Source organism: Nicotiana tabacum, chromosome 10 (genome assembly GCF_000715075.1).
Source record: "Nicotiana tabacum cultivar K326 chromosome 10, ASM71507v2, whole genome shotgun sequence".
Lineage (NCBI taxonomy): Eukaryota > Viridiplantae > Streptophyta > Magnoliopsida > Solanales > Solanaceae > Nicotiana > Nicotiana tabacum.
The window spans coordinates 76,522,099-76,548,689 of NC_134089.1; the positions used below are offsets into that span (position 1 = coordinate 76,522,099).

The 26,591-nt window shown below is 39.5% G+C and overlaps 1 long non-coding RNA gene across 1 annotated transcript; it reads right to left on the reverse strand.

Annotated features, from left to right (window-relative positions):
• Positions 1 to 2,175: 2,175 nt before the first annotated feature.
• Positions 2,176 to 17,961, reverse strand: LOC142164874 (uncharacterized). The gene is made up of 3 exons (XR_012695948.1): positions 17,452 to 17,961; positions 7,635 to 7,847; positions 2,176 to 2,387 (listed from the first exon to the last, which is right to left on the reverse strand). It is a non-coding gene; the product is annotated as an uncharacterized LOC142164874 (long non-coding RNA).
• Positions 17,962 to 26,591: the final 8,630 nt, after the last annotated feature.

Consider the following 26,591-nt stretch of genomic DNA (forward strand, 5'->3'; position numbering starts at 1 on the left):
CCCGACGAGGGTTGCCTACGTATCTCACATCCGGTGAGAATCAAACCGGCGTAGTTCGGGGTATCGTAACATAGGAAAAAAAATCGAATAAACCTAGAAATCAGGAATGCGTATTTTTTTACATTTTTTTTTTGAAAAGAGATAAAGATTAAAGAAACTATATTTTTTTTATATATTATTATTATTATTTTTTTAAGAAAAATTTGGACTATTAGTCTGAATTCATAAAAGGGGTACTACGAAAGAAACAACTCATTTTTTTTTGAATTATGGATTTTCGATTTTTTTTTTTACTCTTAAAATAAATACCCTTTTTTTTGATCTTTGAAAGTGATAAAAGAAAAATTTTTGTATATTTTTTTTTAACAACTCGCAATAAACAAAACAGTTTTTTTTTAGAAAAATTCCGGCGAGGTTTTGACACTACTTGGACATTGGTTCTATTTTCCAAAAATAAGTAATTATCTCCCCTGCGCTGCTATTTTCCCTTTTTTTTTAAGAACCGGTCGACATGCGGAACCGAAGCAGATAAATGCATAACACAGATAGGAATGCAGCATGATGGTCTTTCCATTTCAGGTTGCCTGTCCTAGACGGACCCAACCCCTGTGTTGAGTCCCCTAAGTCAAATGCCATATGATGCAAATAAGCGTTCCTACTAGGGATCCGGCATGAAGTTTCGTTATACTAGGTTTAAACCTTGGTATTTGCCCTAGACTGTGTACCCGAGCGGACAACTCGAGTCGAGGAGGGGGCTACGTACCGGGGACCCGCGAGATCGTCCGGCTTTGTAACTTGTCCGACCTCTTTCTTATTTCAAGTATTGACACTAACAGAATAGGGAGTCTCGACCAGCGAGCTTCTCCCCGGAGGTAAGAAAAGAAGGGTTTCGGCACAGTTTATATACAGCTCAGATAATATCAAAAGCGGTAAAAGACAACATTTAGCACTTTTATGCAAAACATGTAATAAAGATCAGATAATAAACCAAACATAACAATTATTCTAAGCTCGAATTCTTGAACCCTGAACCAGTGGTTCTGGGTTTCTTCCCCAGCAGAGTCGCCAGAGCTGTCACACCTCCTTTTTGCGCGCCCGCCCCGGAGGGTTAAGATGCGCGGGGAGTTTTTCCAATTTAAGTGACAATATTTGAAATGGGATTATTTATTTAATTCAGAGTCGCCACTTGGGAAAGGTTTGGTTTTTGGTGTCCCAAGTCACCGGTTTTTCTTGAATCCCAAATCGAGGAAATTTTCGACTTTTCCAAATGTAGTCCGCGAACCAGAAATTCTAAGTAAGGAATTCTGTTGACCCGAGGGAAGGTGTTAGGCACCCTCGAATCCCGTGGTTCTAGCACGGTCGCTTAAATTATTATGATGGCTAAATATCTGATCTAAAATACATATTATGACTTACGTGCTTTTATTAAGTTTAAACCGCTTTTATTATTATCATTATTTTTTTTATAGAATTGCAACGTCATGAAAATGCACCTCGAACCACGTCACAATCAATGCACCCGTGGTCGTCAACACATTTCGACTTCGTTGAGATTTGGATTTGGGTCACATCAATGTGCACCCGAATTTAAGAATATGATTTAATTAAGCCGCGCCTAAAGAGTTTGACGCGTTATTATTTTTGAGAAGGCCATGAGATTCACTAAACGGCCTAGCCTGAATTTCTAAATATTTATTATGATTGTTTACCGAAGGCCCCGCAAGTCTGCATTTTTATTTGGGCGAGGCTCGTCTCTATTTTTTGAAAGGATATCCTAAAGTGGCTACATTTTAATACATTTGTCCCTAAAAAACTAAAAGAGAAGGAAAATGCTAAATTAACTATATGCTTTTGTCTAATCCGGACTCTTATCAATTTCTGATTGATTATTTACAAAGCGGAGAGATGTCATAACTTATGAAACATACTTTAATTGGACAAAGAAATTACATTCGAGATTGACCCAATATTATACTTGTGTCCAAACGTTTCTTGAATTGAATTTTACTAGACTTATTGGGGCTGAAGTAAAGGAATTAACTACTAGGCGTTGTTACTAATGGGATTTGAATATGATATTATATACTGCCTAACGAGACCCAGCAAAGACTAAAATAAAACAAGTCAACATAGTATAAGTTTGGAGTATCCATACCTTGTATTAACAAATAGCTACAAACTAAAAAACATGAAGGACCAAGCTCAGAAGTGTATTAGTTAACATACATTTTTGTACTATTGAACTGGGAACTAACAACTACACAGGCCCCTTAATATGCCATGAATATTACAACAAATGATTTTGAACTTCTTCAACCTTTTTCATTTCATGCTTTCAAACTGTTCAGTTACATCAATATGGGACTTGAAATGTGTACCTGGAAATACTGAAAACGCAAAGGAGAAGAAGAAGAAGGTGGGAATCAGCAGCAGCAAAAGGGCAGAATTAACAGTAGCAGCAGGACAAAAATGCAGCAGCAATAGCGAGCAAGATAGCAGCAGTAATCAGAACAGCACCACAGAAAGAACTCAATTGAAATTCAGAAGAAGAAACACTGCCTAACGTATTGACAATAGCTGAACTTCAGACAAACAAGACCAAGTTTCTGATTTCTTAATCTGTTTTTATCTTCTTCTTGCTCTCTCTCTGTTCCTCACAGTGTGTTCCCTCTTTCTTCCTGTATTTTTCTGATTTCCCTTCCCCCTAATTCTGCATTTGTTCCTACGCCTCACTCCCTTTTAGCTCTCAAGGTCCAGTGTGTGTATTTTTCTTTTTTTTTTTTTTCAGTTCTGATTCCCTCTATCCTCTCCTTCTACTGATCGACTATCTTCTAATTCTGTCCCCCTCTCTATCTCTCTCTATCCCCCCTCTAATATCAGATGGTCCTCCTTTTTATAAACCTCAGAACTATCCCTTTTAACAGCCTGTTTTCAGAATATCACCATGCCCCTCCCATGTGCATTTACATTTCAGATTCCCATTAGTTATTTAAGTATTAACCTCCATCAACATTCCCTGGCAGATTTAGCTTTTAAAAGGTTTAATACTTTTTAAACTTAAAGCAAGGTATGGGCGGTAGAATCTATTTGACAGCATATGCTGTCAACACATTTTAAAAATTAAAAGCCCCTTTTATGAAGGAAACAGGCTGTGCACAATGCACATGCTGTGCACAAGTGCACATGCCATCAACTCAGATTTCAATTAGCAGACCAAGCCTTAGGTTTCTGAGATCATATTAACAGCTATAAGTAACTGGACTTGGTTCTTAATTGTTTCAGGCAAATGTTCATCAGAAGCAAATTGATTTAACTTTGTTCGGATAGCTGAAACTAATTGACGACATATGTCGACTCGACTATATTAGCATTAACATACACAATCGAAGCCAAAAATCAGACATTTAAAGTATGGGACACATGGTTTGAATTATACTGACTAAACAGAAATACCCTCGAGGAGTCAAACAATCAGTACACATTTGGAATACAACCCAATACATATGTCTTATCAGAATATGAGGGGTTCAAACAAACATAGTGGTTCAAACAAGGTGGACAAACGGAAGTTGGTAAAAATTCAAAAACACAAATTGACACAAAACATGAACAGACATTTAATCCCTCACATGGACCAAACAAATAAGGGAAGAAGGCAGACTCACCTCAAATCTTGAAAAATCGGAAACCTTGACTCGGACTTGGACAGACTTTCTTAAGGCTGAACGGACTTTAATCGAAGTGTTTCTCAGATGAGAAACACTTCGATTAAGGTCCCTTGGACCTTAATTTCTTTGGCTCGAACGGGTATGAACTAGTGACGAGGAACCACAAAGTTCCAAAACTCAGATCCGGGATTCATGTTTCCCTGGTTAGATTCGGACCAAACCAAGTATGGTTTGGTCACGAGGGGGGTCTGGGGAGTGTCTGGTACGAAACTGGGGTTGGTTGGGTTAGATCGAGTTTTGACTCGAATCTTCGAATGAAGATTCGAGGACCTGGGGGGTGATTCGAACCATGGGGTTGGTAGATTTGGGTTCAGGATGGCATGGGGGTCCTATGGTGTTCAGGGGAAGGTCACCGGCATCCATGCCGCCGGCTTTCATGGCGGAAGTACGCAGGGGCGGCTAGGGTTTTAGGGCTGTTCGTTTGGGGAGACGAAGGCTGGGGTTTGGATAGGGGGGGCAGGGTAGTGTTAGGAGTTTATATAGTTAGTGAGCAAATGGATCCTGGCCGTTGGATGAGATGAGAGGAAGGGCCAGGATCCTTTGACTATCAGAGAACGACGTCGTTTCAAGGGTGAAGGGTTAGGGTCGGTCCGGGTGAGACGGGTCGGGTTTGTTGATGGGTTATGGGGGATTGATCTTGGCCGTTGATCACTCTGAGATCAACGGCCCAGATCAGGCACGACTCAAACGACGTCGTTTGGACGTCCTGGGCATCAGGTGACCTGGGCTGGGCAGGCCTGGGTCTTGGGCTGTTTGTTTGGGCCAATTTTGTTAAAATTGGCCCAAGTCCGGAAGGGATCTTTTCTTTATTTTTTTTTATTATTTTTTTTTCTTTTCTTATTTATTTTAAAACAAAGCTAAGCCAAAAAATCAAATTAAAATTAAATACACACTCAAATACAATTATTTGCACACATACTAAAATATTTCAAAACCGGTAAAGTCAAACCAAATAAAATCACGGACGAAAATGCCTATTCACGATTTTCTATTTAACGACCGAATTACGGTTTGAATTACGCAGGACACATATATATTTTTTGAATTTTATTTTAATAAAGTAAATAAATAAGAATGGGCCAAAATCACAAATAAATCCACAAGGTGCCGCACAGAAATCCGAAATTGTACAGCGGGGCCAATTATATATTTTTTTTTATTTCTTTTTGGAGCGATTGTCGTGTGAAGCAAAAATCACGTGCTCACAGCTGCCCCTCTTTGTTCGGAAACACGAAGGGTTTTCGTGCAAAGATCAAGTGAGCGTGTATGAGCGACAAGCTGCGATGGATGTTATATAAGGACGAAGTCCTTGTGGTGAAAAATTTATGTGTTTAAATTCTCCCTTGTGAAATTAAAAATTTGTACTATAGTACTTATAGGGAGTCATGCCTATGAGGCTTATTTGAAAGTTCTTGTATGAATATCTCTGTGCATAATTTGCCAAATTGTATTGTAATTATTGAGTTTTAGCCTACAAGATAAGTGCCCAGGTGGCGTTAAAAGTGACTCAATAATTCGGGTAATTAATTATGAGGTCTTCATGCCTCGTTGTTAGAAAATGGAGGTTTGAAATGAGACTTTCATTGGCATGAGATTAATTGGCGAATTGTAATCGATTATGAACAACTATTAAGATCAGAGAAGTGGTTATGGCCATACATATGATGTGTTTCATGTCGAGATATCATTATGATAATACCGTGATTGTAATGTAGAGATTAGTGTTATTGATATATACATTTCGGTGCTTCGTTGGATTGTGGATGTGTTGTTAGGAGTTATTTTGGTGTTACTCTGACAGGTAGATAGGCCCAATTACAGGGGAGACTCTACCGAAATTTTTGATAAATTTGAGAGTTAGAAAAATTTGGGACATTGAGATGTTCGAAAAAAAAACGTTACATTATGTGTTTGAGAGTGGTCTCTACTTCTTATTTGAGGGTGAATGACCCTAAGTGGGGGAGGATGAAACAACCATTAAGCGCTATTAAAAAGTTGATGCGTGCGTAGGCACGAGTTGCTATAACCAGGTGAGACTAAGATCATGTGATGATGTGAAAATCGGACCTTTTAGAAAATGTTTGGAGCGTAAGAAATTTGGTCTTAAAGTTTACAAATATGGATAAGAGAAATAGCCTCAATTGAAATAGTATTGTCGAACTTATTTCGAATGTGGTAATGTAGGATCAACCACGAGTAGGTGTGTAAAAGTAGAAACATCAATTTGGTAACCTCAGAATAATCTTAGTACATTCGATGACGAACGTTTGTTTAAGAGGTGGACAATGTAACGACCCGACCGGTCGTTTTGAATAAGTACAACCTTGTTTTCCCATATTTAAGCCAGACCCTGGGAGATGCCGAAACCAAGTATCCGCACCTAGGTAAATTAGCTATTGCGTTAATAAGCGCATCTCAAAAATTAAAACTTATTTTCAATGCCATCATATTTGTGTTTACCGACATATCCTCTTCGAAGCATATTGCATAAGCCCGAATTATCGGGTCGACTGGCTAAATGGGTTATCAAGCTCGGGGGATATGATATCGAGTATCAAGCCCGAACGTCTATCAAGTTCCAAATTTTGGAAGATTTAGTGGCCGACTTCTCGCCCTCTCTCGTGCCCAAGGTAGAGAAAGAGCTCTTACTAAAAATAGGCACATCCTCCGGGGTGTGGACCCTGTCCACTGATGGTGTCTCGAACGTAAGAGGGTCTAGGCTCGGCATAGTTTTGAAGCCGCCTACGGGCAGCATAATCAGACAATCTATAAAAACAACAATATTGACTAACAACAAAGCTGAGTATGAGACTATGATTGCCGGTCTCTAATTGGCCAAAGGCTTAGGAGCTAAAGTCATCAAGGCTAGATGTGATTCCCTCATGGTGGTAAATTAGGTATATGGGAGCTTCGAGGTTCGGGAGGACAGGATGCAGAGATACTTGGACAAAATTCAAGTCACATTGCACCGCTTCAAAGAATAGACTCTGGTCCACATACATTGAGAGTAGAATAGCGAGGCTGATGCCCCTCGCAAACTTGGGATCATCTATCAAAGAAGATGACCTACTCCCTGGGGCCATCATTAAGCTATCCAAATCAGTGATCGAGGAAGGTCACGCCGAGATCAACTCCACTAGCCTGACATGGGATTGGAGAAATAAATACATCAATTATTTGGAAAGTGGGAAGCTACCCGCGAATTCGAAAGAGTCGAGGGCACTGCGAACCAAAGCAAACCAATTTTCACTCGACGAAAATAGAACTCTGTATAGAAGAACCTTTGATGGGCCCTTAGTAGTGTGTCTGGGACTGGGGGACACTGATTATGTGCTCCGAGAAATCCACGAGGGCACCTGCAAAAATCACTTAGGTGTCGATTCCTTAATCTGGAAGGTGATCAGAGTAGGCTATTATTGGGACAACATGGAAAAGGATACCAAAGAATTCATCCGTAAATGCGACAAGTGCTAGAGATTGGCCCCAATGATTCACCAACCCGGTGAGCAACTGCATTCAGTCTTGTCGCCATGGCCATTCATGAAATGGGGTATGAATATCGTCGGGCCTCTACCCACGGCACCAGGTACAACTAGATTTAGTTTATTTATGACAGACTACTTCTCAAAGTGGGTGGAAGCGTAGGCCTTCGAAAAGATAAGAGAAAAAGAAGACATTAAGTTCATCCGGGACCACATCATGTGCCGATTCGGAATCCCTTCTGAGGTAAGCAGTTCATCAGAAGAAAAGTAACTCAGTTCCTCGAGGATCATAAAATCAAAAGAATCCTGTCGATACCCTACCATCCGTGTGCTAACGGTTAGGCCGAATCTACAAACAAGACCATCATTCAAAACTTAAAGAAGAAGTTGGAAAGTGCTAAGGGAAAATGCAGAGAAATATTACCTGAAGTGCTGTGGGCATATCGAACAACTCCAAAATCAAGCACATGAGAAACACCCTTCTCTCTGGTATATGGTGCCGAGGCATTGATACCGGTAGAAGTCAAAGAGCCAAGCACCAGATTTCGACACACCACTGGGAGCTCAAACAACGAGGCCATGACTGCAGCCCTCGAACTATTGGATGAAAAACGAGAAGCTTTATTGGTCCGAATGGCTGCCCAAAAACAAAGAATCGAAAGGTATTATAATAGGAGAACAAACCTCCGACATTTCGGGGTCGGGGACTTAGTCCTAAGGAAAGTCACGATCAATACCCGAAACCCTCTGTGAGCACATGATTTTTGCCCTATATGAATTACTCCTACAGAATCCCAAATAAATAGATTTTTCTTTTTAATTATTTTCCATTTTAGGAATTTTTGTAAAAAATTCTTAATTATTTGCATTTTCACTGCATGTTTAATTTTATTTAAATCATGAAAATACAAAAAATACTCTGCATTTGCATCTAGGATTTATTTTTACATTTTTTTGGTTAACTAGTAGATTAGTTGTTTTATAAAAATAAAAAATCACAAAAAATGACACACTTTGCATTTAAACTTTTTAATTTTTAATTTTATAGTTCTTCTTTTAATTTAGGAGTTAATTAATTTTTGTAAATACTATGAAGAGTAATTAGCTTAATTTGGTAAGTTAATTTAGCTTTTAATTTTAATTTGAAAAGAAAAGGAAATTTGAAAATTAAAAAGAAAAAGGAAAGAAAATGAAGAAGGTTGTTGAGTTTTGGGCCAAATTGGCACAGCCCAAGTAAATTCCCCCCAACCCGTTCAAAATTCGACCTAAACTCCACCCCATACCCGGTCCAAATCCCAGCCTAACCAAATGACCCCGTTTTTGACCCCTCTCATCCGAGCCGTTGATTTCATTTAATCTAACAGACTAGAGCTCCTCACCCTACCCTAATATATATGTCCGAACAAGCTCTTACCCCCCAGTTCCAAACAATTCCATTCTCACCTTCTCAGATTTAGAATCAAACCCTAGCACTGCCCTAACACCCCTTACCCTCTCCGGTGGCAGCGCCATCCCAAACCGCCTCCAAAACTACACATCATAATCCCCAGCCCCTCCTCTTCTTAAACCCTAAAACAATTTCCCTCAATTCCTTCCCCATCACCTTGAATTTTAGATCTCAGATCCAAGCCCTAAAACCCAAAATCACCTTACCCCAGATCTTTAACATGCAAGGTTTAGGCCTTCAAGTTTCCGAGTTTCGAAGGTTGATTTAACTGAATTAGATACTAGTCGCTGGTTCTTGGCAAATAACAGGCGGTTAACATTAGTTTGGGTTTGTTTTCTAGTTTCTTTTTCCTATTCATTTGAATTCGTTTGGTTTATTTGTTCGCCTTGTTAGTTGTTATTCATGTCAGTAGGTCCATTCTTTCTTCTTTTCCTTTTTTTCGTGTCCGTTTTTCTTATCTTTATTTGTTTTTGGTTTGAATTAGTTATAGTTCATTTAAAATCAGTAGTTCTGATTATTCGAATGCGTGATTAGGATTGATATTTTATTATGATTTTCTTTTTGATTTTTCATTTTGGTCTAATTTGTTTAGGGTTAGTCGTCAATTTTGAACTAATACTTAGCTTGTTAAAGTGTTTGTTGAAACAGATTTCTTTTTCCTTCGTTCCAGCTCTTTTCTTCTTTCTTTTATTTCAGTTTACCCTTAGTTCAACCTGGGTTAGAGCTTGAGCTTCAATGCCCTTTTGGTTGATTTAAGTATTAGCTATGGGCTTTTGGTCATCTCTGACCCGTTTCAAGAAGCCCTTTCATTTTTGGTTTGGGTCTTGGCTTAAATTATACCCATGTGATTTGCTTAGGGTAAATAACAGAGTTTTAAAGGGTAATTTGGATAAAAAGGATCTGGTGTAACTAACTAGGAAGCTGCTAGAAAAGTGGGTAGTGGGATTGATTTGACAAACATGCTAGAAATTTGGGGTTTAACTTGAAAAAATAAAAAATGGGGAAGGGGTAATTGGAAAACAATAGGGTCATTTCTGCTGCTCTAAAGGCCCTCTATAAGAGGCCTATTTCTTTCTTTTCAAGTCAGACTTTAGGGAAGACCAGGCACTGAAATTGAGAAACGGCTGAAGGAATACTCTGTAAGGATACTGAACTTTCTGCATTCTTTGTTCAAAATTGGCTTAGGGTCTGCTTTTAATCTTTTTAACTTGAAACCTTCAAGAATTTCTGGTTCATTCTTGGTAAAAAATGGTTTAGAAGAACCGAGTTTTGCTGTTGTTTGATTTGCTGAGCTGCAAGCTGCTACTGTTGTTGATTCTTTCACCTTTCTTTGCTTTGATTTTCCCAGGTACTTCTTGGATTTTGTTAATATGAGAAGTGTAGTTGGAAGCCCTGTAATTGACTTAAATAGTTGTGGATGAATGTTAGCTAAATACTAGTCTATGTTCTTCAAAGTTTACCTGGTTATTCCATATTGATTTAGCCTTACTATTTTGAACTTTATTGTATTCAACTATGCTTAGATAGTACATTTTGGACTGTATTTGAATTCCCTTTGTCATGTACTTAATTATGACTGTTGTAGCATGGGTTATTGTATGCGAGTAACATCTTCTTTTGAGAGGTTTGATTGAATTGTTTCAAACCAGTAGGGATAATTAGCCCACAATGAGTTTTTCTTATAATCATGCTACACCTAGCAGTAATTATACTCGGTGGAAATTATTTGGGAATTGCTTCTTTCAAAGTTTGGTTTTGGATGAAAGTTCAGCTTTAGTATTATAAGTATGAGGATGGATATGAATGTTATAATGTTGATTTTGAGTAAATTTCAGAAGGTGATATCTTGGTATGATTAATGGCATGTGTGTTGGAATCATTGTGAGATTAACTAGTAGTTTTTCATAATTTAGAGTCATAAGGCTGAAATAGATAATACAGAGATTCAGAAGGCTTTCGAGGGTTAGATGCATTGCATGTTTAGGATGATTGTTTAAAGTTGGAATGGTTGTTTAACAATATCTGCTAGCATGAAGGGTTATGGGTTATAGATTCAATGATTTCAAGAGCTGTAGCACATTTTAATTCCTTAATTAAAGAGGTTCAATTGTGTAAAAGTGGTGGTATGATAGACAAATATGGATTACGATTTTGATGCTATGGTAATTTCATGTGCTAACAATCAGCTTGGCTTGTAATCACTCCTCTTACCCCTTGCTGTGTATGTGCTTGGTCATTATTTGTTGGGCTTAAGGCTGGCCCATTTTTGAGGTATGGATCGAGGGTTAATGGAGCATGTTGGGCTCATTTTGGGGTCAGCAGAATTGCTGAAAGGCTGCCCATCCATGCCAAGTTGTGAGCTCAAAATCCAACCCCTCTCCATGCGTTCTTTTGCTTATGGCACCGGCCATTCCAATTGGGCCTTTTATGATTGAGACCTTAGCCTTTTCAAGTAGCCAAACACTTAGTTTCAATTCAACGCAAGTCCATTGTTTATTAGATTAGTTTGAACGTTACTTAAAATAAATTCGAATTCCTTTAGTTTTATTTAATTAATTAGATTCTTTTAAATTAGATTGGGGTGTGCCATGCTAACCAAACCAATGATATATGGCCCTCAAAGATTAGACCAAGAAGCCTTTAAGAATAATTTGAGGTGTGCTAAAACCACAGAACTCGGGAATGCCTAACACCTTCTCCCGGATTAACATAATTCCTTACCCGGATTTCTGTGTTCGTGGACTGTAAAGCAGAGTCAATCTTTTCTCGATTCTGGATTTTGAACCGGTGACTTGGGACACCATAAATTATCCCAAGTGGCGACTCTAATTCTTAAATAATAATCCCATTTCGATTGTCATTTTAATTGGACAAAACTCCCTTATACCCTTTCGAGGTAGTAAAAAGGAGGTGTGACACCCTAATGAAGGAAAGCTAGGCCAAAACTAGGAAGGACCGTACAATGTCCTTGGAGTGATCGGCAAAGGGTTCTACAAGATCGGTACCATGGAAGGCGAACAACTTTCGAGCAATTGGAACATATCAATGCTCAAACTTTACTACTGCTAAGATGTCCGAAGGAAGACGCCAAAATCCCCCCCCTCCGGGGCCTTCGAAGACCTCGGGTTTTTAGAGCATTCGTTGCACTCTTTTCCTTCAACCGGATTTTGTCCCAGCAAGAGTTTTACCAGTAAGGTTTTTAACGAGGCAACGCCTATATGCTACCCAAGGAAAATTTCACAAGTATTCAAGGCTCCCCTTCAATCAACCTCGAATACTGGGGGCATCCCCCCAAAAGGTCACCTTATCTGAGAAGCCAAGATGTGCTAAATGGGGTCTCAATAAGAAAACGATGTACCGGGCCAAATGGTCGAACGAACCGTGTCCGTGTAGAATAACCTAGCCCTTGACAGAAAAAACGTGTGTACTTGTACCAAGTAATCGAAGAATACTTTCCCCTCCATCAAAGCATTTCGCGTTTCAAATAAGTTTGCTATTTCTTACAAAAATGGCTCCAGAGCCAAAAAACGTCTAGAACACTCAGGGACTTGCGTCAAAAAATCAAAATCGTCTGACATCCGGGTCGGAAGCTTCGAACATGTAAGCCCTCAATGAGGCAACATCAAGGTTACAAAATGGCTCCAGAAGCCAAAAACGTCCCGAACACTCGGGGACTGGCATCAAAAAATCAAAACTGTGTGACCCCTTAGTCGGAAGCTTCAAACTCGTAAGCCCTCAATGAGGCAATGTCAAGTCTACAAAGCCCGCTCCACAGCCAAGAAAACTTTCTATGTCTCGGGGACTGCCGCCAATTGTCACCCCATTGACTTATCAAAACCTGAGACCATAATACTCCATATGGGCAACCTTGACCTCGTAAGACCTTTATAAGGCAACACAGAAGACTGTAAGGCCTCAAGCAAGGCATGAACCATACTTGTACCAAGTAATCAAAAACTGTAAGACCTCAAGAAAGGCATGAACTATACTTGTACCAAGTAATCAAAAACTATAAGACCTCGAGTAAGGCATATAAAAATTATAAGACCTTACAAAAAGGCATCACCCCGACCATAAAGTTAAGGCTATATATTCGAACGTGTAAGACCCCTAAAAAGGCATACCCTCGATATAAATACCAAAACTATTTCATTCAGGAACTAAAATGCTACAGCCAAACATAATGACTACGGTCATTAGGCTCCGGCCAAACTAACACGACTCGGGGACGCCCGGCCGTCGCTATAAAATCATAGGCCTTCAATTACTTTGAAAGTACTTCGAAAAGAATTAGTTAAACAGGCTACCCTCGACATAGGCAAAAGAGCTACGACCATGTCAGCTTCAAACTATAGGTTTCGAAATATTCAGCCACCAAGAAAAAACCTCCCGAAGTGCTCATTTATCACCACATAACGACTCACAATCGAGGTTTTTATCGAACCATCAAAGAGTCAAGCAAACACAATTTCAAAAAGTCCTTAAACGAGGGAAAATAAAGCATATATTAGAGGTCGTACTGACCCAGCACGTAAGAGACACTACCGCTAGCCCATATAAAAGGTCGTACGGACCCAATGCGTAAGAGCCACTTATTCTAGCTTACATTAGAGGTCGTACTGACCCGACGCGTAAGAGCCTAAGAGCCAACTTTAAATTTTGAAAACCCAAGGGTTAATGAGCTCAAGCCGGAATTCGATTCGGAGACTCAGCCCAACACGGTTAACTATAACGGCAAGTGCGTGAGAGCCGCTGTCGCCAGCCTATACCAAAAGGTCGTACCGACCCAATGCGTAAGAGCCACTGATGCCAACTTATATTAAAGATCGCACCAACCCAACGCGTAAGAGCCATTGCTCCACTCTAAAAGAAGTCTCAGGACCGATTAGAAGTCACACCTACCCAACAACCGGCCCAAAAAAATCTCAGGATCGATTTCTAAACCTAAGGGCCAGCAAATCCGACTCGGGGACTGGGCCCCAAACAGTCGACCTTCGACCATCACGAATCGCTCAGCAATGGCAAAAAATCCAAGGGTCTAACCCAAGGTCCAAAAATCTCGGACCAATTATCAGAAAACATTGTTGATTATCCTTGAAAGGCAAAGGAAAAAAGAGAAGAAAGAGAAGTGATGAAAAACGAAAAACCTTATATATATTGCTTGCAAGGGCACATTTACAAGGCCTATAAAGCCCTTAAAAGGGATAGATCAAATAAAACCCTAAATATACCGTCTGGCCTATTCCTTCGACGGCTCTCTCGGGGGTTGTGCCCCGACGGTTCCGGCCACTGCCCCAAGGTCTTCAACGGCCTCTGCCACTACGGGGATTCCTCCTTCATCCTCTTCATCTCTTGAGCCACTGCTCAACACACCTTCAGAAGCAAGAAGAGCAGCAACTTTCTTCTTTAAAGTCTTCACCCTCTCAATCTCGGTAGGCAGATTAATGCTCCCTGCGTGTATATTCTCAAGAGTCCGCCTCCGAGATTCTAACTGAGCATGTTCCATGGCTCGAGTCAGCTTCAGTTCAGTCTCCTCGGGCACTCTCTTGGCTTGAGAGTTTACTATATCGACATCCTCTTTGTGCGAGGATATGAGCTCCTCAGCTTTAGCTTTGATCTCGGATAACGCAACAACTAACTTAGTATGAGGACCCCTACACTTATCACTCTCTACCCTCGCATCATGAAGTTGATACCCGACTAAGGTCATCTTTCCCTGAAGGGCATCCCTATCGGAAGCTATCACTCATGTGTCGTTTGAGTGAGAGAATTTCGGAGTCTCTGGATCGGAGCTCCTACCTCATTAGGGCATTTTTCTTCTCAAGCTGCGCAAATCATATCAAAAGTATCAAAACGCTGAGGTCCGGTAAATATTCAGACTAAAGCAAACGAAAGCAACACAACCTGCTCAGCGAGATGAGTCTTTTCACGCTCGTAGCGGGTCACCTCAGCTTGAAACCGAGCGAAGGACTGATCGTAAAGCACCTTGGCCTGGAGCCATGAAAGAGACAAGTTATAAAAACGAAGTTCAGGACAACAGGCATAATTCACAAGAACTACCTGCTCATAGAGCCTGTCCATCTCACTGAAAATGAGTGAGGCATCGAGCTTAGGGATTTTCCCGGGCGCATCTAAAGGCCTTTCAATCGCATCTTTATCCCTGATGGGCACCCCTACATCGGAAGGTTCTTTACTCTAGGCATCATGCGTTTCCTTAGGAGGCAAGATCGGTCCCAGAGGAGAGTCACTCACGTCAATAACACCGACGGGATCAATTGGGGCCATCTCTTGCCCCTGAAGAGTTCCAAAACTGGGTCCCTCCGGACCACCTACCAAATATGCCTCAGCTTGAGGAATATTTTGGCCAATAACCGACTTGGAAATATTACCCAATGCCTCCTTAATGGCCTCTTCAACCCAAGGTTGGACAACGACAATACAAAGTTCCGACTTGGAAGCCACTGTCTCTGCGGTGTAAGGGACGATCAGGTTTCCCCCTCCCTCGGATGCTATCGAGGAATCATTTTTCTCCTCACCTTCAGCTCGGGCACTCCCCGTCACTCCTAGAATCGAGGTTACTGAGTCAGCCTTAGGTTCTTCCACTTTTCCCTTCTTGGGTTTCAAAGGCTCGGTCGACGAATCCCTTCGTCTTTCTTCTTTTCGTCGGGTCTCGGTGTATCTGCTTCACCAAGGTATGCTCCCCTCATCAAGGGAACCTACCCTAGACCTGCACAAATGCAAAACGTAAACACAGGGGGTGAGGAGGCTATCAGCAACAGTTCTATTAAAAGGTACAACTACTGCAGAAGTAAAAGTTCACCGTGGTCCTTGGCTTCCCATCGAGCTTGGGACAGGCCGCGCTACACGCGCTCAATAAATGAGCAAATCGAATTCAATTGGTTGACCCAGCTTGAGAGGTCCTCAACCGCATTAGGGTACACGGCGATGACTGCATTAGTAGAAGAAGTCAGTTCATGGGAAGATGTAATGAAACAGAAACAAGGGAATATTTAATCAGCATAACTACTTACGTTCCATGTTCCACTTTTCAGAGAACAACACCCTCTCCGTTGGAATCAGGTCCGAAGTTTTAACTCGAACAAAATGACTCATCCACCCTCCGTTCTTAGCCTCGTCGGTACAAGCAAAAAGGGCTCTCAAGGCTCGACAATGGAGCTATATCAGCCCCCTCCCCCCGAAAGAGCTAGGGGCTAAACATTCTGATCAAATGGTCTAGAGTGAAAGATGTCACACCTCCTTTTTACACATCCGAGAGGGGATATAAGGGAGTTTTTCTAATAATAGTGACATTATTCAAAATGGTTTTTTTTTATTTTTCAGAGTTGCCACTTGGAATAGTTTATTTGGTGTCCCAAGTCACCGGTTTATTTTAAAATCCCAAATCGAGGAAAATCGACTTTATTTAAAAGTCTGCGAACCAGAAATTCTAGATAAGGAATTTTGTTAACCCGGGAGAAGGTATTAGGCATTCTCGAGTTCCGTGGTTCTAGCACGTCGCTTAAACTATTAAGATTGGCCTATTATCCGATTTATTACATGTTTTAACCTTTTGTGCATTTTTAACTTTAAAACCGCTTTTAATTATTTTATGAAATTGTTCTGGAACAAGTTACGATTGTCGTACACTTGTTTGTTTGATACACATTGCAATCCGTGTCACATGTAATGCACCCGCAATTTACAACATGTTTATTTTTATTATTGTTGAAAGTTGTTAGGATCGAGTCACATGAAATGCACACTCGAATTTGAGAATTATGTGTCGTGACATGCCACGGGAATCGTACCCATAGTCCCGCTGATTTTATTAATCGTGCCTAAAACAAACTACGACGTTTGTGATTTTCATCCTAAACTAATTTGAGATTATTGTGAGACCAAATTTATGAACAAGATATTTTTAGGGAGTAAATGGGCTAGCTATTTGGCTCAAATTCTTTATGGTTCAAGACCCACCTTATGGAATATTAAAACTTTAACTGCATTTTAACTCTCCGCCCATTTTTTTCTAAATCCGTCTACAATAAAACTAAATCACAATTTCAGAATGTGGAAAAAGCCCAAAATCTCATCACTCAAACCAGGACCACCTATTCTTCTCCTACTTAGGTGTTACAATGCCACACCTCTTCCCATCACCCTCACCTTCGCAATCGGCTTCTGTTCTTCGTTTCTTGTCCACTCTTCGCCCCCTCTTCTTCCGATTCAATAGTTTCCGATTATATATCTACTACAGTGACTCTTAACAACGTTAATCCAAAGGTATTTCCAAAGGACAATATGCAAATCAGAACAATTAACAAGCTCATATGGGTAACTTTTCTTGCTTACACCAACAATTCTCAACATATTTAACTGTGTCCTAATAGTTAAGAATTAAGCCACATTAAAACCCCAAAATACCCATAATATGGTCAAATGTTCTGTCCATCTCAACAAACTACAAGTAACATGGAGATTCCAAGGAAACAAAACAATAAGAGAGAAAGCATATATATCAAAGTATATGATACATCTGGCCGGCGATAATGAGTCCAAGAAGGACTCGAATTATTGTAAGAAGCTAAACTAGTATAGTTTGTCTAATCATGACAATGGGAAAGATTTCCTTTCCCAAAAGGAATTGCACACGTAAGACAGAAAATTGAGATTTTGTCTTGACGTAAGATGCATTTGAATACAGTAACAATATTCATAAGAAGAATAACTTTATTCAACTACCATACATCAATTTAAGGAGAATAAGCCGACAAGAGAAGGAGTAGAAGCGGACCTTAACTAAGCAAAAACAATTTCCTTTTCTAGAACTTGATTAAAACACCAATTTCGACCAACTTACACATCCATCCGGAGCAAAAAATTCAACCAAAACTGAGTTCAGTAAACCTGCCGTTGACATGGAACATCACTCAACCTCAAAACTCCATAGAATCAAAAATCAGAGAGGGACTGCTAGCTTTCCATGGGTGGGGTCTGTGTTGATTACGGTGGAGAAGATGGGTGGTGTTTGGATGGTTTCTCCAGCAAAAATCGACCGTGGGGGTCTTGGAGTAAAACGGCGAATTTCCAGCCTAAGCTTTTTTTAGAGTCTAGGTCCTAGCTTTATTTTATAGGGGTAGAGATTAGGTTAGGTCAAATGGGGAAGGGTATGCGTTTAATGTTTAGGGCTTGGGCAATTTGGGATTTTTGGGCTTCAAGTTAAGTTGGCCAGACGAAATTGAAAGACCAAATCTACTTCTTTTCTTTGTTTTTCTTTTGATTTCAGAAATCTAATTGAATTAATTAAACAAGCTAAATAAAATCTTAAATTAGGCTCTAGCTTAAATTAATTTATAAAGTTAATCTTACTTATTTTTATTAATTCAACACTAATTGATTTAAAACTAACAGCTAAGATGTGGACATGAGTAGCAATTTTTTTTGTGATGTTTGTTTAATGAATGCACTTAAATTATGAAATTAAAATCCTAAATGCCAATTGGACCTAAAATGACATGAAATTAAAACGTGGCATTTTTTATCATTTTCTATGATTTTAAAATATTAAAAATGCATGAAATGCAACTATATAAAGAAAAACTTCTAAAATCCCTTAAAAATCATTTTTGATTTATTTTTAGGAGTTATTTTCATGTATGGCAAAATTAGGTGCTCACAGCTGCCCCTCTTTGCTCGGAAACATGAAGAGTTTTCGGGCAAAGATAGAGTGAGCCATTACGAGCAATTTTTGCTCATTTGAAACTTCATTTGGAAGTATTTTGGAAAAGTTTGACCGAACCTTGCTTCAGAGGTTGCCTACATATCCTTGGCTAGAAAAGAATCAGGTCGGTGTAGTTCTAGAAGGATGATGGACTGATGAGTTCGAGAGTCGAGTGAGGTGTCATTCTGTCGAGGTTCCGATCCACGGTCCCGTTATTACATCAAAATCAAAATAAATTTTTTAACTAAACCTATTAGCTACGAGTTACAAGATTCCTATCTATAAATCATCTGAAGCTTGATCTTGAGTCTTGGCTGGTTCTTCCTGCAGACTCCGATCTGAATCTTGATGCTCGTTAGCTGCGCACACTGGTTCATTCTTCTTTAGCTCTTCAAATCAAGACGGGACATGCATAGCTTGTAACTTCAATCATATCTTGGGCAGTCCGCATCTTTTCTCTACTTCTGCACTTTGTTTCACTTCTTTCCTTTGTTTTTTTCTTTTATTTGGGTTGAGACTTCTTCTTTTGGTCATCTCAAACCTTGTGCCCCACGGTGAAAACCTGTTCAGGCACCAAAGCAAACAAACGAACAAAATTTTCTGCCCCAATTTTCACTAGGAAAATTTTGTGAGTTATTGCAACAAAATCTAAACTATTTCTTTCTTTGAAAGCAAATAAAATAAGGATTGTGTATCCTTGGGAAAAAGAGATAAGGGAGTGGAGCCCTATATCTATACTAAAATCAACCAGGGAGTGGAGATCCTATGTTGGAAAAGCGACTAGGGAGTGGAGACCCTATGTCTAAAATAAACTCAACTAGGGAGTGGAGACCTATGTTGGAAAGATGACTAGGGAGTAGAGACCCTATGTCTAAAAATAAACTCAATTAGGGAGTGAAGATCTTATGTTGGAAAAACGACTAGGGAGTGGAGACTCTATGTCTAAAATAAAATCAACTAGGGAGTGAAGACCCTATGTTGGAAAGGCGACTAGGGAGTGGAGTCCATATGTCTAAAATAAACTCAACTAGGGAGTGGAGACCCTATGTTGGAAATGCGACTAGGGAGTGGAGACCGTATGTCTAAAAATAAAATTAACTAGGGAGTGGAGACCCTATATTGGAAAAGCGACTAGAGAGTGGAGACCTTATGTCTACAAATAAGCTCAACTAGGGAGTGGAGACCCTATGTTGGAAAAGCAGACTAGGGAGTGGAGACCCTATGCCTAAAATAAAATCAACTAGGGAGTGGATACCCTATGCCTAAAATAAAATCAACTAGGGAGTGGAGACCCTATGTTGGAAAATCATACTAGGGAGTGGAGACCCTATGCCTAAAATAAAATCAACTAGGAAATGAAGACCCTATATTGGAAAAGCAGACTAGGGAGTGGAGACCCTATATCTAAAATAAAATCAACTAGGGAGTGGAGATCATATGTTGAAAAGGCGACTAGGGAGTGGAGACCCTATGTCCAAAATAAAATCAAATAGGGAGTGGAGACCCTATGTTGGAAAAGCGACAAGGGAGTGAAGACCCTATGTCGAAAACAAAATCAACTAGGGAGTGAAGACACTATGTTGGAAAGGTGACTAGAGTGGAGATCATATGTCCAAAATAAAATCAACTAGGGAGTGGAGACCCTATGTTGGAAAAGCGACTAGGGAGTGGAGACCCTATGTTGGAAAACTGACTAGGGAGTGGAGACCCTATGTCGAAAACAAAATCAACTAGGGAGTGGAGACCCTATGTTGGAAAAGCGACTAGGGAGTCGAGACCCTATGTCTAAAAATAAACTTGACTAGGGAATGGAGACCCTATGTTAGAAAAAACGTTACTAGAGATTGGGGACCCTAGGCTACCATGTTTTTTTTCGAATTTTCTTCTTATCTTTTTTTCCCCTTTTTTTATTATTTTTTATTTTTTCTCCTTCTTCTTTTTTATTTTTCATTTCATAGAATGAGTAAATGCGGGAAAGAATTTGGAGGGGACTTCCCTTTATGGATTGTTGCTGCCAAGCTGTTTCTAGCCCTTGCGCAGTTTCTCTTTGGTTGCACCTGCTTCTTGCAAGGTTACTTTGGATTGCACATGTTTCATGTTTTCAAACAAAGAACAATTGTTAGTTTAAAACGGTGGTTAATTTTGTGGCCTTGATTGTTTCAATCACTTGATCTCGGCCCGACTTCTTTGATGAAGATCTCAATCGCAACTGCTCGTTTCCTGGGTACCGATTTCATTTCAGGCCCTTAGAACCTCTATTTTTTTCCAGATTTTGCCATGACGGTTGGTCGGTAGAACTCAACCTTTTCAACTTTATTTTGCCTTCGTAGGCTTTTCACTTTTGACTTGTTGTTTTTCTTTTTCATTTTTTTTTCATTTTTTTAACCATTCGGAGCTTTAGGGAACTTTTGGCTCCTCAAACTTGCTGCAACGGCTAGTCGCGTGGGACTTAACCTTTTTCAACTTTATTTCGCCTTCGTAGGCCTTTCATTTGTCGCTTCTTTCTTCCAACTTAATTTCAGATCATTTGGGTACCTTGGCTTTTCAAACTTTTGCCGAGATAGTTAGCCACGTGGGGCTTAACCTTTTAAACTTCATTTGCCTTTATATGAACTTCAATTTAATTTTCTCCTTCCAAGAGTTTTCAATATCAAAACATCAGCCACTATGGCCAGTCAAAGTCGACTTGATGCCCCCTGACGAGGCTAGGTGCCTTGTTGCACATTAGCTTCCATCAAATGAGAACCCTGTAAATCAGTCTTGCTATCCCTTCTTTGTCTCAGTACCGGAATAAAGTTAGACCGAAAGGGATTCAAAGAAAACTAAACAATGGACAGGACAAGGAATTTAAACAAGATGCATCCCTTTCGAGGAGAAGAAAGAAGGACTTATCTGGAGCAGTGTTTTTAGGGGCGTTTATGGGGCGAGTCTCGGGGCTTGAATCGGGGCGGGGCATAGATCCTTTGGGCGCACTCCCCAAGAGATGAGGCGCACGCTTAGGCGCAAGACTCGCCTCAGAACTAAGACTCACGCCCCAGGGAACTTAACCAATTGAAGGATAATTTTGATAATTGCCCTTATATTTTTAAAGCCTTTTTTTGTTTTACCCCAAATCTGTCTCCACCCCATTAAAAAAAGCATTAACCTTGTTATAATCGTCCACACTCCATACTCCATAGTACCTTGAGCTTTCTCCTCGTTAGATAATGAAAAAGCACTAACATGCATTTCTGCTTTTTTGTTGAAAATAAGTGCCATTTTTGCTCTTAGCAATGATATCAATATATCTCTGACCAAATTAATTTGTTTGCATCAAAATTTTCTCTAATATTAAACTACTAGAAAGTTATCCTCACTCATATTTTAAAATATTATATTCTAAGGCATCTATAATGTTTGTCTTTATAGTTTAGAACTGTTTATCATTGCCATGAACTTGTTTGATTTTATTTCATTTTTGCATTTTCTTACAAATAATCAATGACGCATTTTACTTATTTTGTTTGGAATATGGATTGTTATTTCGGTTAGAATATTATTGACTTATTGTTAAGATGTATCTCATTTATTAGTATATTGTTTATTGTTAGTTCATATAATTATAATAATTATCTATTTTTTGTGATTTCTATGGATTTTCTAAAAGAATTATGTAATTTTTAGATTTAAAAATAATTTTAATTTTATTTTATTAATTATAAATTAAAAATCTTTGGGACTTACGTCCCGTGTTTCGGGGCTTACTCCTCGCCCCATGTTGGGTAAAACGCCTCGCCTCACGCCACCGCCTTTTGAAACACTAATCTGGAGTGCATGCAAACTTCAATGAACATGACATGCCTTTTGGACTGGATGCCTGATCTGTGTAAACCATCCAACTCTCAGAAATTCATCACAACTTTGCCTTAAAACCGAGGAACCTTGCCAAGACTCTATTGATGCTGATGGTTACGATGATCCTTTTTTCGATCAGGGGCGCCCTTTGCGGGTTTTCACGAGCTGGCCTCTCTCATTTCTCTTCTCACCATCGCCTTATAGTGCTCTTTACGAGTTCTCACTAACAAGACTCTCTCATTTTCAATTTCTCTGTTTACCATCGTCCTACGGTGCCCGTGTGGGTTTTCACCAATAAGACTCTCTCATTTAACTTATCTCATTTTTATTGCATCGGATCCAAGTAATTGTATCCTCCCATTTTGAACCTCTTTGTCGATTGATCAGAAGGACTTGAACAGGGTTTGGGTAAAAAGGATTTGGATTGAGTTACAACTTTGGAACCTTTCGAAACCATCACCGAACCATTATAGCATATGCCCCAGTTTCACTTTTGGGGGAATTTGAATTTTTATTTCGGTGTGACTGAACCCTAGAGAGAGGCTGACTATGTATCCTTTTGGAATCAAGTCGAACGTAGTTCAGGGAACTTTTTTTTCTTTTGCTTTTCTGATTTGTTTTGTTTTCTCTTTCTTTTTCCTTTCCTTTTTTCCCTTTTTTTCACTTTTCATCTCAATTTTTTTTGAATTTTTGTTAATAACACTCTCAGGTTCCAAAGAGGGTAATCAAAGAAAAGTAACCGGCTCAAAGGGTTTGCAAATGGTTGATAGTATTTGGGTAGGGAGAATAAAATTCTTCTTCATCCCAACTGGAGAATATTAATGCTATATAAAGGATCCAACATAGTACATTTCGTCTGCATTTTCTTTGACAGTTGTTTAAGGGACATTTCCTTCGATGTGTCGCAAATATAACACACTCTTTTGGCAGTACTCTTGTTGCATTGTATGAACCTTTCCAATCTGGAACCAATTTTTCTTCAGATATCCTGAATCTTTGTTTTATTTCCTTAAAATTTTCTTCATTGCAATCTAATTCTTGATTCATTATTTCGAAGTCTGATAGCGTTTTAGGATCTGGGCATGAAGTCCGCAAGCATGTCATGTTATTGAAATCTCCATTTAAACGAACTAAAAAGAGAATAAGAAAAACGACAAGATTAAGAAAAGAAATATTCCTGGATAATGAAATATTAATTTCATTTGATTTTTTATTTTTGATTTTTTTGATTTTTTTCCAGTTTTTTTAAGATAGAAGGGTTTACATCAGAAAGTAAGACAATAAAGTAAAATATACGGATCACACCCTGAGATAATTCAGACACAGAAAGGATAGCAAGACTGGCTACAAAGACTCCCGTCTGATGGGGAACTTTCATGCTTGGCGACCATTTTTTGGATTTTCTTCTGTCCCGGCAATGGCTGCAATGGCCTTTAGTGCCAGATCAAATTCCTCAGCTTCACAAATCATTCCGACTATTGGCCCGATGTTATGGGCAGGCAACAGATTGTTCATCACATCAGGAGCTTCTTCATCCCGAAAACTGATTCTTTCAGCTTCAATAAAATCTTCAATTGCCCTTTTGAGGGTCCAACAGTCCTCCGTACTGTGTCCCACTGCTCCACAATGGTATTCACATCTAGCATCAGCTCGGTGCGAGGGGGACTCGGGGTTTGGCCGGTTCGGGGCCACTGCCTGCAATAGATCTAGCCTGATTAGCTTTTGGATCAAGTTTGAATATGATTCACCAATAGGAGTGAATTGATTCTTTCTGAAAGGCTCTCTTGAGCGAGGATTGTATTGAGGATTATATGAAGCTTGGTAAGGATGAGCATTTCTGGGAGGTGGAGCTAGGTTTTGTGTATAATGTTGTAGCCGCGGGTAAGGTTGCATGTTCATCACCGCATGAGGAGGTGGTGCCACGACATAAGCAGCATCTTGAAGGGGATAATAGTGTGGTGGGACCATAGAAGGCACATATGATTGGCTGAATGACCTGCAGGCTCCCTCGAGCTTGAAACCATCATGGCTCCCTCTTCAAACCAATTTCTGTTCATCAAACCCTCCAAACCATTCCGAGCAGCCTGTGATGTGGCTTTAAAGCCAGCATGACTCAAGATTCACCCTGTTTCTAAACCGTTTTCAACCATTTTCCCAATTTTGATAGCCTCAACAAACGACTTTCCCATAACGGACATCATGTTCTGGAAGTAGTCCGCCTCTTGGGCCTGTAGAAAGATAGTGGCCATTTCAATTTCATCCATTGGAGGCTTTACCTTAGCATCTTGCTCACGCCATTTGACAGCATATTCGCGGAAGCTTTCCGCAGTTTTCTTTTTCAAATTGGTCAAAGAGTTTCTGCCGGGAACGATGTCCACATTATACTGGAACTGGCGAATAAAATCTCGGGCCATATCGTCCCATACGTGCCAATGAGTAATTTCTTGATCCGTATACCACTCAGAAGCGATTCCGGAGAGGCTTTCCCCAAAATAGACCATTAGTAACTCCTCTTTTCCACCAGCACCCCTCAACTGGTTACAGTATCGTTTCAGATGAGCGACCGGGTCTTCGTGCCCGTTGTACTTTTCAAATTTTGGCATCTTGAAGCTAGTTGGCAAGTGGACATGGGGAAACATACAGAGATCAGAGTATGAGACACTCTTCTGGCCACTCAGACCTTGCATTTTTTTCAGGCTTTGTTCCAGGCTCTTCATCTTTCGAACCATTTGCTCTTGCTTGGGACTTTTAACAACCTTTTCTTGCTCCATTGAGAAATTATATTATGGAGGTTGAGTGAAAGAGAACGGGGTCACATATGCTATTTCTGATTGAAGTTGTGGACCCTGAAAGGCGAACATTGGAGGCTCAACATACGGCCGTGGTAAAGTTGGTTGTGTTCTGGTGCAGACTGGTGTTGTAGAGAACAATATTGGAGGTGCCCAGGAAACTGGCGCCTGGGGACGAGCCACAAAAGGCATGCCAGGAACGTTGGACGGCATTAGAGGGTGCCCGCATGGGATGAGCGAGTTGGGCACATGGGCGTTGGTAACCTCAATTGACTTGGGGATCAATTCAGAGAACCCAGGGATTGCACTTGGCAGTTCCCTACAATTAGACCAGGCGTCCCACATTTTCAATATGCGGAGATGCAACATTATCCTATTCTCTATAGCAGCTGTTGATTCTAGCTACAAAATAGCCGATGCCGGGCTATCCTCAAGACTGATGATTGGTAGATTGCTTGCGGAGGTCATATGTGTCATTGGATCTTGTGAAGGAGGGCAGGCTAGACTTCCAACAAAACCAACCACAAAAACCTGGTTTGTTTGCACACCCAACAACCTTGTTAGTTTTGAGATGTTTAACAGTTAGGAAGTCACACGTTTGGATGCAATGCACCTAAACAGTTAAGTGTTTCTACCATGTGTTTGAATGGTTGCATGTTTCATCCCGACCTTAACTAGCCTTTCAGTATGTATCTCTTTTCTTTTATTTCTACCTCTCTTTAATCACTTTTGATTTTTTTCAATTCGTTTCTATCGCTCTTTTATTTTTTCGTCACTCTTTTTTTTGTCACTCTTTTTTTTTCACTCAATTTTTCTTTCTCTCTTTTTTTTCCAGTTTATTTTTCACTCATTTAATTTTATGGCTATGATCGAATCCAATGAGGATTGTCTACGTATCATGATGCCGCATGAATCAGATCTTGCGTAGTTCGGGAAGATCGAAAATGGAGTAAATAAACTAACTTTTGTTGGAATTTTTGAAAGAAATGCTTTAAAAGAAGAAAGGAAATATTTTTTTTATTTTTGTTTTGTTTTTAAAATAAGGACTTCTAAAAAAAATCCATTTGCTTTTGATTTGAACTTTGGGAATTTTAAAAGTAAAAAGAAAATATTTTTGTTTGAATTTTCATTTGTTTTCTCTTTTTCTAAAGAATAAAGAAAAATATTTTTTTTTGAATTTTGGATGCTGCCTCTTAATTTTCGAAAGAGGGACTTTTAAGAAAATGTTTTGAATTTCTGAGTTTTTTTATTTATTTACAAAAGTACTTCTAAAAAAAAGCAAAATATTTTTGGACTTCAATTTTCATTTTTTTGACATTTATGAAAGAAATACTTTTAATTAAGGAAAAGAATATTTTTTTATTTTTTTTATTTTTTTCAATCTTTTGGAAAAATACTTCAAAACAAAGAAAACTCGTACGAAATACTCCAGAAAGAAGGAAACTACCTTTTTTTGAGTTTTATAAACTTCCTTTTTTGTTTGAATTTTCTAATGAAAGATTTCTAAAAGAAAATATTTTTGGATTTTTGAAAATTGGGGTCGGAACCAATGAGGTTTGCCTACGTATCTCACATCCGGTGAGAATCAGA